The 10,410-nt window shown below is 35.2% G+C and overlaps 1 non-coding gene across 1 annotated transcript; it reads right to left on the bottom strand.

The window, feature by feature from the left end:
- Window positions 1-274: 274 nt before the first annotated feature.
- Window positions 275-378, bottom strand: LOC115894406. The gene has a single exon (XR_004054530.1). It is a non-coding gene; the product is annotated as a U6 spliceosomal RNA (small nuclear RNA).
- Window positions 379-10,410: the final 10,032 nt, after the last annotated feature.

Here is a 10,410-nt window from a genome sequence, read left to right on the forward strand (position 1 = left end):
ATAACATTTGAGAGCTAACCTATATTCTTTCCTGAGAGTCATGGAAGATTTAATCAGTTTATTTGCTACCCATCTCTTATAGTAAATTATCAATGGTCAAGATTTACAGTCAAATATCTACATAGTATCAAAACAAGTGGAGTAGATAAAAAGCCACATAAAAGCTCCATGAAAGGGAAGGGAATTATGGGCTAGAGAAATCTGGAGGGTTCAGGAAAGACATGAGTCTTTTCAAATTTTTATTTTATATTTTAAAATTTTTATTATATATATTTTTTATATGGAACACTTCACAAATTTGTGCATCATCGTTGTGCAAGGGCCATGCTAATCGCTATATCATTCCAATTTTAGTGTATGTGCTGCTGAAGTGAGCATGAGAAGGCTCTAGTTAAGCACATGAGTCTTAACTAGAGCCTTCTATTATGGGTAGAACTTTTTTTACTGATTCTGAGAAACCCACCAAAAATCCTCTAAAAAATCATTCACTTCTTAGCAGTCAATTTATTTTGAAAAATGCATATTAACAAGAAAATGAATTAGATATTTCTTGATTAATTAGCTATCTTTTATGATGAATCTTTAAACAGAAAATTATCCCAGCATTTTGGGAGGCTGAGGTGGGTGTACCTGGGAGATCGAGGCTGTAGTGAGCCGTGATTGCACCACTGCACTCCAGGCTGGGCAACAGAGCAAGACCCTGTCTCCAAAACAAAAAAAAACAATAACAACAACAACAACAAAAAAAAAAAAAAAAAAAAGAAAAGAAAATATTCATCTCACATTTTAAACAGAAGCTTTAAAAGTGTGAGCCATTAATTTATTTCCTACTTTCACTGGCAGGATTTCAGGAAAAGAGAACTTTGCTTGATGTATTGTTCTATATAACATTTGTTCAGGAACAAAAATGACTTTCGACCTTTTTACTGGTCTCTTTAGAATTTCTGGCTCAGAAATTTTTCATGAGGAATTTATTTCCCCAATTTTATCAATCAGTTATAAAACAAAAATATTTAAGTAGTGAAAGAGTTCCTGAACCCAGTAAACCCATCACGCTGATAGGGCTATGACCATGACATTGGAGTTTAATATGTCAAAACTGTTGCAACACGAAGTGAATTTTATCCTCTGGAGAGCTCACAGCTGGTTTATTTTGAGTTTACTAAGATTTCAAACATTCTGGTGAAGTCAACTGCAATCTCGCTTGTTTTCTAAGTGTACATGCTCTGTGTTTGTCTTTGTGGTTGTTGTTAGTGCTAAGACTCATAGTTTATCCCTCAGCCAACATCACTGGAAGCTTTAATTCTCTTTCTTTGGGGTGACTCAATAGCTGAGTGCACATTTGCAATGTTAATAGACTAAACACACCAATTAAGAGTCAGGAATGGTCAGAATGGGTAAAAGTTGCTAGACCCAACTACATATGACTAGGAGAGAAATGTAGAGATACAGATAGCTTGAAAATAAATTGATGGAACAAATTGTGTCAAAAAATAGTAAGCATATGAAGGCTGAAGTAGGCTAAATTAACATCAGATAAAACAGACTTTAAGAAAAAGAGTATTGCCAGAGATAAAAAGGAATGACAAAATTATTAATTCATCAGAAGACAAAACAAACATAAATGTGTATGGGCCTAAAACAGACCCTCAAAATATATGAAACAAAAATTGACAGAATTAGAGGGAGAAAATTCCAGAATTTTAGTGGAAGATTTTTATTCACTGTTTCTCAGTATTTGAGAGGACAACTAGCCAAAAATCAATGTAAGACAGAGGATTTGAACACATTATCAACTGTCTTGATCTAAGTAATAATTATGGGATGGTTCATTCAACCACTGAAAAATGAACATCTTTCTGTGTAATACACATTTGTTTTAGTGAATATGGTATGTTCACCAATATACACCATATTTTGGGCCATAAAATAAACCTTAATATATTTACAAGATTGTAATAGCACAGACTATGTTCTCTGATCACAATGAAATTAATTAGAAACGAACACCAATAATATTTAGGTAAATCCCAAATATTTGGGAATTAAAAAGCATTTTAAAATCTTGATAGGCCAAAGGATAAGACATGAATAAATTATATTTTTAACTCAATGATGATAAAAATAATTCAAAATTTGTGGGATTTAGCTGAAGAGATGCTTAGAGAGAAGTTTGTAGCTTTAAATGCCTATTTAGAACAGAATAAAGAAAAGTGATGTAAGGTACCACCTCAAGACACTAGAAAAAGAAGAGCAAAGTAAATCCAAAGTAATTGGAAGGAAGGAAATCATAAAGACAAGAGAATATATCACTAAAACAGACACAAATGGAAAAGGACATAAATCACCAATATTGGGAAAAAAAGAAGGCTAATCACTACAGATCCTACAGAAATTAAGAAATAGTAAGATAATATTGTGAACAAATGTATGCCAAAAATAAGATAACTTTGATGAAATAGACAAATTTCTTGAAAAATACAACTAAAATTGATGTAGGATGAAACAGGAAATCTGAATAGCATTCTGTCTAATAATGAGACTGGCCTGGGCAACATGGCAAAACCCCATCTGTATTAGTCAATTTTCATGCTGCTGATAAAGACATACCTGAGTCCGGGAAGAAAAATAGATTTAATTGGCTTACAGTTCCACGTGGATGGGGAAGCCTCCCAATCATGTCAGAAGGCAAAAGGCACTTCTTACATGGCAGTGGCAAGAAAGAATGAGAGAGAAGCAAAAGCAGAAATCCCTTATAAAACCATCAGATCTCATGAGACTTATTCACTACAGTATGGGGGAAACTGCCCCCATGATTCAATTATCTCCCACCAGTTCCCTCCCATAACACGCGGGAATTATGGGAGTACAGTTCAAGATGAGATTTGTGTGGGGACACAGAGCCAAATAATATCACCATCGCTAGAAAAAATACAAAAATTGGCTGGGTGTGGTGGTGTGCATCTGTAGTCCCAGTTACTCAGGAGGTTGAGGTGGGAGTATCCCTTGAGCCCAGGAGGTTGGGATTGCAGTGAAACGTGATTGTGCCATTGCACTCCAGCCTGGGTGACAGAGCAAGACATTGTCTCCAAGAAAAAATAAAAATTGAAAAGCTTAGTCTCAAATTTACACAGAATGCAAATGACCTAAGATAGCCAAGAAATTTTTAAAAAGAACGAAGTTCAAGAACTTACATTACCTGACTTTATGACTTACCATAAAGTTAGAGTAATTAAGACTGTAATATTTGTGAAAAGATAGGCATAAAGATCAATACAAATAATATAGATCAATAGAAGAGAGAATAGAGTTCAGAAATAATTTCATATGTATTATATATGTACATACATGTGTCCAACTGATTTTCAACAAATGGTGCTAGAATAACCACGTGTTCACATGAAAAAAGAAAACATCAGCCCATATCTTACTCTGTACAGAAAATTAACACAAAATTAATTGTAGACTTAAATATAATAGCCAACATTATAAAAATTTTAAAAGAAAACATGGGAGAAAATTTGGTAGCTTTGTGTAGTCAAGAATATCTTAGATATGACACATTAGGCACAAACCACAAAAGAAAAAAAGATAAATTGAATTTTACTAAAATTTAAAACTTCTCATCCAGAGACACCAGTTAAGAATATAAAAAGGTAAGCCATAGCATAGGGAAAAATGTTTGTAATGCATATATCTGATGCATACAAAGGACTCAATTTCAGAAAATATACAGAATTCTTCTTATAACTAATGAGACATACAATTCAGTTTTAAAAACGGGCAAAAGATTTGCACATATAAATGTAAATGGTTCTATTTTGGAAGAGTGTGGCAGTTTCTTTAAAAATTAAACACATGCTTAATATACAAACCAGAATACCTCTCCTAGGTATTTACTAAAGAAAATTAAAAACTTATATCCACAAAAATATTTGTACACAAATGTTTTTAGTATAATTATTCATGATAGCCCAAAGCTGCAAATAACCCAAATGTCCATCAATATTTGCTGAATTGACAAATAAAATGTGATTATATATCAGTATAATGAAAAATTACTCAGTAATTAAAATGAATGAACCACTGACAGATGTGGTAACGTGGAAGGATTTCAAAAACCATTATGCTGAGTGAAAGAAACCAGACACAAAAGAGTGCATACTGCATGATTCCATCTATATCAAATTCTAGAAAATGCAAGCAAATCTATAGTGATGAAAAGTACATTAGTGGAGGCTGGGTCTGAGGTGGAGGAAAGGAAGAATCTTTTGGGAGGTGATGGAAATGTTTCGTATTTTGATTGTAGTGGTGTTTTCATGTGTGTTGTCAAACTCATCAATCTTACATTTTAGAAGATGCAGTTTATTATATTTTCATTATACTTCATTAAGGCTAATTTAAAAAAGTACTTCTTACAAGCAAGAAAAAGAAGGTATTGACAAGAAGTGTAAATGGTATTTTAATTAATTTATAAAAGAGTAAATAGGTGAGTCTTTGTAATGGTCTTAATGGTCTTTTAAATAATAATTCAGTTCCATTTACTACCATTAGTACTATAAAGTTCTGTGTTGCAACAGTCTATTAAACTAATGAATCACCATTTCTGCCAGTGTTATAATAGAAAGCTCAGCATTAATTTAAAAACTCTAGTATTAAAAAAAGTTGATAATTATAACCAACTGACTTTGTGTATATTTGGAATAAAGGTTAAAAACCCTGCAATGGAATATTTGCTGAGAAATGTTTCCAAATAGTTGAAAATCTTCTCTTTTATATGTTTTAGAAACAAAGCATAAAATCATCAAATATAAATTCTTTAAATTTTAAAAAACATAAAATGTAAGAATCTTAAATATTGAGTCACATTTTGTGTGTGTGTGTGTGTGTGTGTGTGTGTGTGTTTATGTCAGGACACATAGTTAAATTTAGTCAATAGTTTCATAAATACTTAGACCCTAATTCACACATGATATATCGCATTAAAAAATTGATTTGTTGGGAAATCATATTTTATGTTATGTAGTTAAGTTAAAATAAATTAAGCATTTAATGTTACTTGTTAAATAGTGAACAGATGGATGTTTTCTTTGATTAAAAATATTAAAGATGGTAATAAAATTATTTAATACAACTTCAGTAATAAGCTGTTCTAAATGAAATATGTGTAATAAATAATTTGGTTGGCCTTTGTTCCTGATTCCTGGGAGGCAACCTCTAAACCTCTGGAATTTCCTGAGTAATAGGTGTGTCTTTTTTATTCATGGTGGGCCCCTCAGATCACAACTAGTAGTTTATGCTAATGAGGTGACTCAAGATAGGGGCATGCCACTCCAGAAAGACCAACCACATGATTAGAGGGGGTTGGGGGTTTGAGCCACCTGATATCAGTCCAACTCCATATCAGTCCACCTTCTGTGGAGGGAGGAGTTTGGATATTGAGCCACATGGACAATGGTTCACCAATCATGCTTATGTAACGAAACCTCAATAAAAACTCTGGATATTGAAGTATGAGTAAAATTCCTTGATTAGCATTATTCTTTTTCTTCTTTTTTTTTCTGAGATGAGGTCTCACTCTGTCACCTGGGCTAGAGTGCAGTGGCATGATCTCTGTTTACTGCAACCTCTGCCTCCTGGGTTCAAGCAATCCTTCCACCTCAGCCTTCCAAATAGCTGCAACTACGGGCACGCACCATCATGCCCAACTAACTTTTGTATTTTTGTAGAGAAGGGGTTTCATCATGTTGCCCAGGCTGCTCTTAAACTCCTGAGCTCAAGTGATTTGCCTGCCTCAACCTCCCAAAGTGCTGGGATTACAGATGTGAGCCACCATGCCCAGCCGGCATTACTCTTTGGTTTTTGTAAGTCTTTGATGCCAGGAGAGTAATACATCTTTGAGGATGACAGAAACTTCCTACACTTATCCTTCCACATCTCTTCCTCTGGCTGGTTCTAGTTTGTTTCCTTTTGCTATAATAAAACTATAAATATTGCACTTCCTGAATTCAGTGTGTCATTCTAGGGAATTATTAAACCTGAGGGAGTCTGTGGAGATACTCAAAATTGTAGCCAGCTGGTCTGAAATGAGAGTGGCCATGGGGATACCCCAACTTGAGGCTGGTGTCTTAAATGAGGGCAGTCTTGTGGAGGACTGTGCCCTAAGACTTTGCAATTTAGAATGCTCATTGCGAATATCTCAGTTTAAAATCTTTAACATAAAGTATAAAAATCATAAAATGATTATTGAAAATTCTTGGGGTGGGAGATCTCTTAGTAATGTACTGTGAAAAGGGTTTAAAAGTGAAAAACTTTGTGCAATGGGCAAGTGTAACCACCATTTAGGGAAGAGCAGATTCTCAGCTCTGTAGCCCAAATGTGCAGCTACAGCATCTAGATGGCTGTTTATTGGTAGACATTCATATTATTTCATGACTGTGCTGGCCATTTGCTATTTTAGCTTATTTCTCCCTTCTTTTTTTGTAGTAGACTCTGATTTCTGTTTAGAATTTGCCCCTCTGCACTTTCCAAGCCTCTCATCCCATATATACTTCTGTTTCTTGAGCAGAAGACTACAACCAACTTTAAATCCAGTAATTATTTTGGTTTAAGCCCAATCAGCACATTTATTTCCTTTATACAGAGTGGTTGACTTATGTGGCCCATTTTGGTTTAGTGAGCTATGGAGAGATATTTTCTAAGGGTTTCTGGGAAAGAGATTTTCTTGAAATTGCAAAAAGCCTGCCCAACAAGACACTCTCTTTCTGCTGGATATTAGGGAGAAAATATGTAGTTACAGAAACCCTTGGTAGCCATCTTCCAGCCACAAGATGAAACCTTAAGATGAAGAAGACGCTGCAGATGGCAGTCTGTGGTATCCATGTTGAACAGCTAATTAGAGCCAGCCCTGAGGTTCATATGACCTCTGAAATTTTCATGTACATGGGTAAATGCATTCCCTTTACTGTTCCAGTCAGTTTGGATCAGTGCTTTCTGATTCTTGTATCCAATACCTTTCTGAGACAATAACTTTAATAAGAAATATGATGATGGTTTTGATAGGGAATAAAAATCAAATGTAAAATAATATTTTTACAAGAGAAAAAAGACGTGGTGCACTGGATCTATGTGTTGGTTTAGGCACATTTGACCACCTCTGGTCTTCTTCTAAATCCCTTGAAATAAAAGGAAATATATTTGTTAAAACTAGACCCACCACTTTCGTGGAAAACAAGAAAGAGCAACATCAACATATCAGAAATGGTGGGAAATTTCCTGGATGATGGAAAGTAATGGGGATGACTTGATAAGGTTGAAAAAAACACACAGAGAAAACAGCTAGGTAGATAAGAGCAGATTTTGAGAAATTTCAAGAGAACAAAGAACAGAAAGGGTCATGTGACAATAGATGGGCCATTGTTACTGAACAGGGGCCAGTTAGGTTCATAAACCCTCTCACACTGAACCACAGGTCACAGAGGCGAGGGGATGGGTGAGTGTCCAGGTGAAGACACATTTGCACACTAGAGAGTCAATCAGAAGCGCTGCCTTGGCAAGGCTTCTGGTTAGGATGTGGAACCTTCTAGAGAGCACACTGTCAGGCCCCCTCAATTCACACCATTTGGGCTGGGGGTGAGGAAAGACCTTTGCAACTGCAAAGCTAACTAAAAAAAGCTTCCTAGGTCTTCATTCATAGAGATGAGTGGGAATTCTTAAAGCTTCTCAAGTCTTCATTCATAGAGATAAGTGGGAATAAAGCCCAGGTCTTCATTCATAGAGATAAGTGGGAATTCTAAGAATCTCAGGTGCTGTGTAGAAAACCAATAGCTTGAAGGGGAAGGATCAAGCTGAATGAACAGGTCGCTGGACCACAGAAAGAGAATATTGAGAACAAAAAAGGTTATACAAGATGTTTATTTTCTGTCTTTGAATATAAACAACAACATTCAAAGAATCTATTATATTCATAAAATAAGAATTGGCAGCTATGAAAAAGTAACTCAGAATACAGAGGGGTTTTTGAAAATCGAAAACACGATTGTCAAAATAAAAAAAGTCTAATGGAAAGAATAAGTAATGGAATGAACTGAACTCAAGATTGCAATGGTGATAGGACTAAGAATAGGATTAGGTAGGCAGGAGGGATTTTTCATTTTATTCTATATTTTTCTATGTTGTTTGAATTTTTTTTGAAGTATTAGTTGAGTAAATGATTATCTCTGAATGATAATGGTTTTTACTTCTGTATTGTATAAACTGTTTATATTTAAAATCTATCACTAATTTACTTAGAAAATGCTCCTAGGAAAGAAAAAGGAAAGACTGTGATAGCAAGCAGAACATAGATGGAGTCCACATGGTGCTTCTCTGTATCTCTCTTGCTAATATGTATTTCACTGAGTCTGTGAACTAGGCTGGAGAGAAGCCCTAGATGGAGGAAGATTCAATTGTTTTCTGGAATGGAAGGTGTGCCTACTGTTTTGTGGTTTTGCTGATTTTGTTTTGTTTTCATTCAGAGCAACATTGACATGAACCCACTCAAATAAATCATATTTATTTTAACCAACTGGTGTAGTAGGAACAAAATCTTTATACATTCATGTATGGCATGACACATAGAACCCCTACACATGCATACACACATACACTCCCCCAAATCTACTCATGTGTTTCTTGGCCAAAAACTGTTGGGAAGTGTTACGTTTTTTTTTTTTTTCCAGTTTTTTAGCCTGCATCTGGCAGATTGAAAGGTATGAGCATGTACGTACAAGAGAATTTTGCAAAAATATGGCAAGCTTTCTCTGCTCTAAATTTATACAATTTTAATGAATTTGTGTCTTCTTACATTCTAGGTATTTTCAGGAATTAAAGGAGATTATCCATTGATTAAAGAGGCATTTTATATGGTTTTTAAAAATGAGTTGCTATTTGATGTTTGCAATGTCCTGGCAACACATAGACATTGTACTGTTTCCTGCCCAAAGTTACTTGATTAGAATAATAATATTGTTTTTCCTCATAGTAGCTCTCCTCTGTCATTCTTCTTTGTAATCAATAACGAGATCACAGTAGTTTTAAAAAATGCTTTGAAAGAGAACATTGATTTGTTTGGAACCTGTTTTTAATGTGAGAATTCAGGGCCATTCAACACAGCTAGGCAGTTTTATTTTCCTTGTAAATCCATTTGATAAATCGCCACTTTATGCTTAAATAGAGAAACTTTCGTCCACCCTTCTTTGATTTTACGAAATCAGTTTAATGTAGTGAAAAAAAAATCATGGGCTTTGGGTTCATACTGGCTTCAGTTGGAATTCTGGCTGCATTGTGTCCAAACTGCATGATTTGGGGAGGGTTACTTTTCTGAGCCTCAATGTATTTATCTGTACAATCAGAATAATATCAAGGATGAAGGGAATGACATTTGTAAAAGAGAACAAAAAACTGATATAGAGCTTGAATCTGAGTTGGTTAAATGTTTCTAATAATGTATACTATGCTATAACCATTGTTGTTTTCCTGTACTAGAGGCTTGGTATTCCTCTGGACTGAACTAGAAGCCAGGAGGCTTAGAGTCCAGCCTAAGTTTGACTGTTACTTGGGCGACATGATCCTGAGCCTGTTCATCCTCACCTGTAACATGAGGAGATTAGAGGAGATGACTAAGGCTTCTTCCAGCTCTGAATGGGGATTTTGAGTAAAAATCTCACTTTGCACAGTCACACGTGTGGTAGGTGTTATGGCCATGTTAGAGTCGAGACTGGGTTGGAATTAGCAACACCCTCCTTAATGAGTCTCTGTGTTTGAGGCTGACCAGTCTTCTGTCCTAGGAAGCTGACAGAGTGCTGGGGGTGGGGAGAGGCACTTTTTTTTAGAAGTAATTTTAAAATTGATACATAATAATTTTACATATTTATGGGGGTACATATGATATTTTGATACATATATACAATGTGTAATGATCAAGTCAGGGTGATTAGGATATTTGTCACCTCAAACATTTACTATTTCTTTGTGCTAGGAACACTCCAAATCTTCTACCTATTTCAAAATATACAATAATAGTCACTCTACTGTGCTATTGAGCTTTAAAACTTATTCCTTTTATTTAATTGTATTTTTGTACCCATTAACCAACCTGTTTTCATCCCACCCTCTCTCCTACCCTTCTCAGCCCCTGGTATTTTTTTTTTTTTTTTTTTTTTTATTATACTTTAAGTTCTAGGGTACATGTGCATAACGTGCAGGTTTGTTACATATGTATACTTATGCCATGTTGGTGTGCTGCACCCATCAACTCGTCAGCACCCATCAATTCATCATTTGTATCATGTATAACTCCCCAATGCAATCCCTCCCTCCTCCCCCCTCCCCCCTCCCCATGATAGACCCCAGTGTGTGATGTTCCCCTTC

This window comes from Rhinopithecus roxellana, chromosome 17 (genome assembly GCF_007565055.1).
Source record: "Rhinopithecus roxellana isolate Shanxi Qingling chromosome 17, ASM756505v1, whole genome shotgun sequence".
Classification (NCBI taxonomy): domain Eukaryota; kingdom Metazoa; phylum Chordata; class Mammalia; order Primates; family Cercopithecidae; genus Rhinopithecus; species Rhinopithecus roxellana.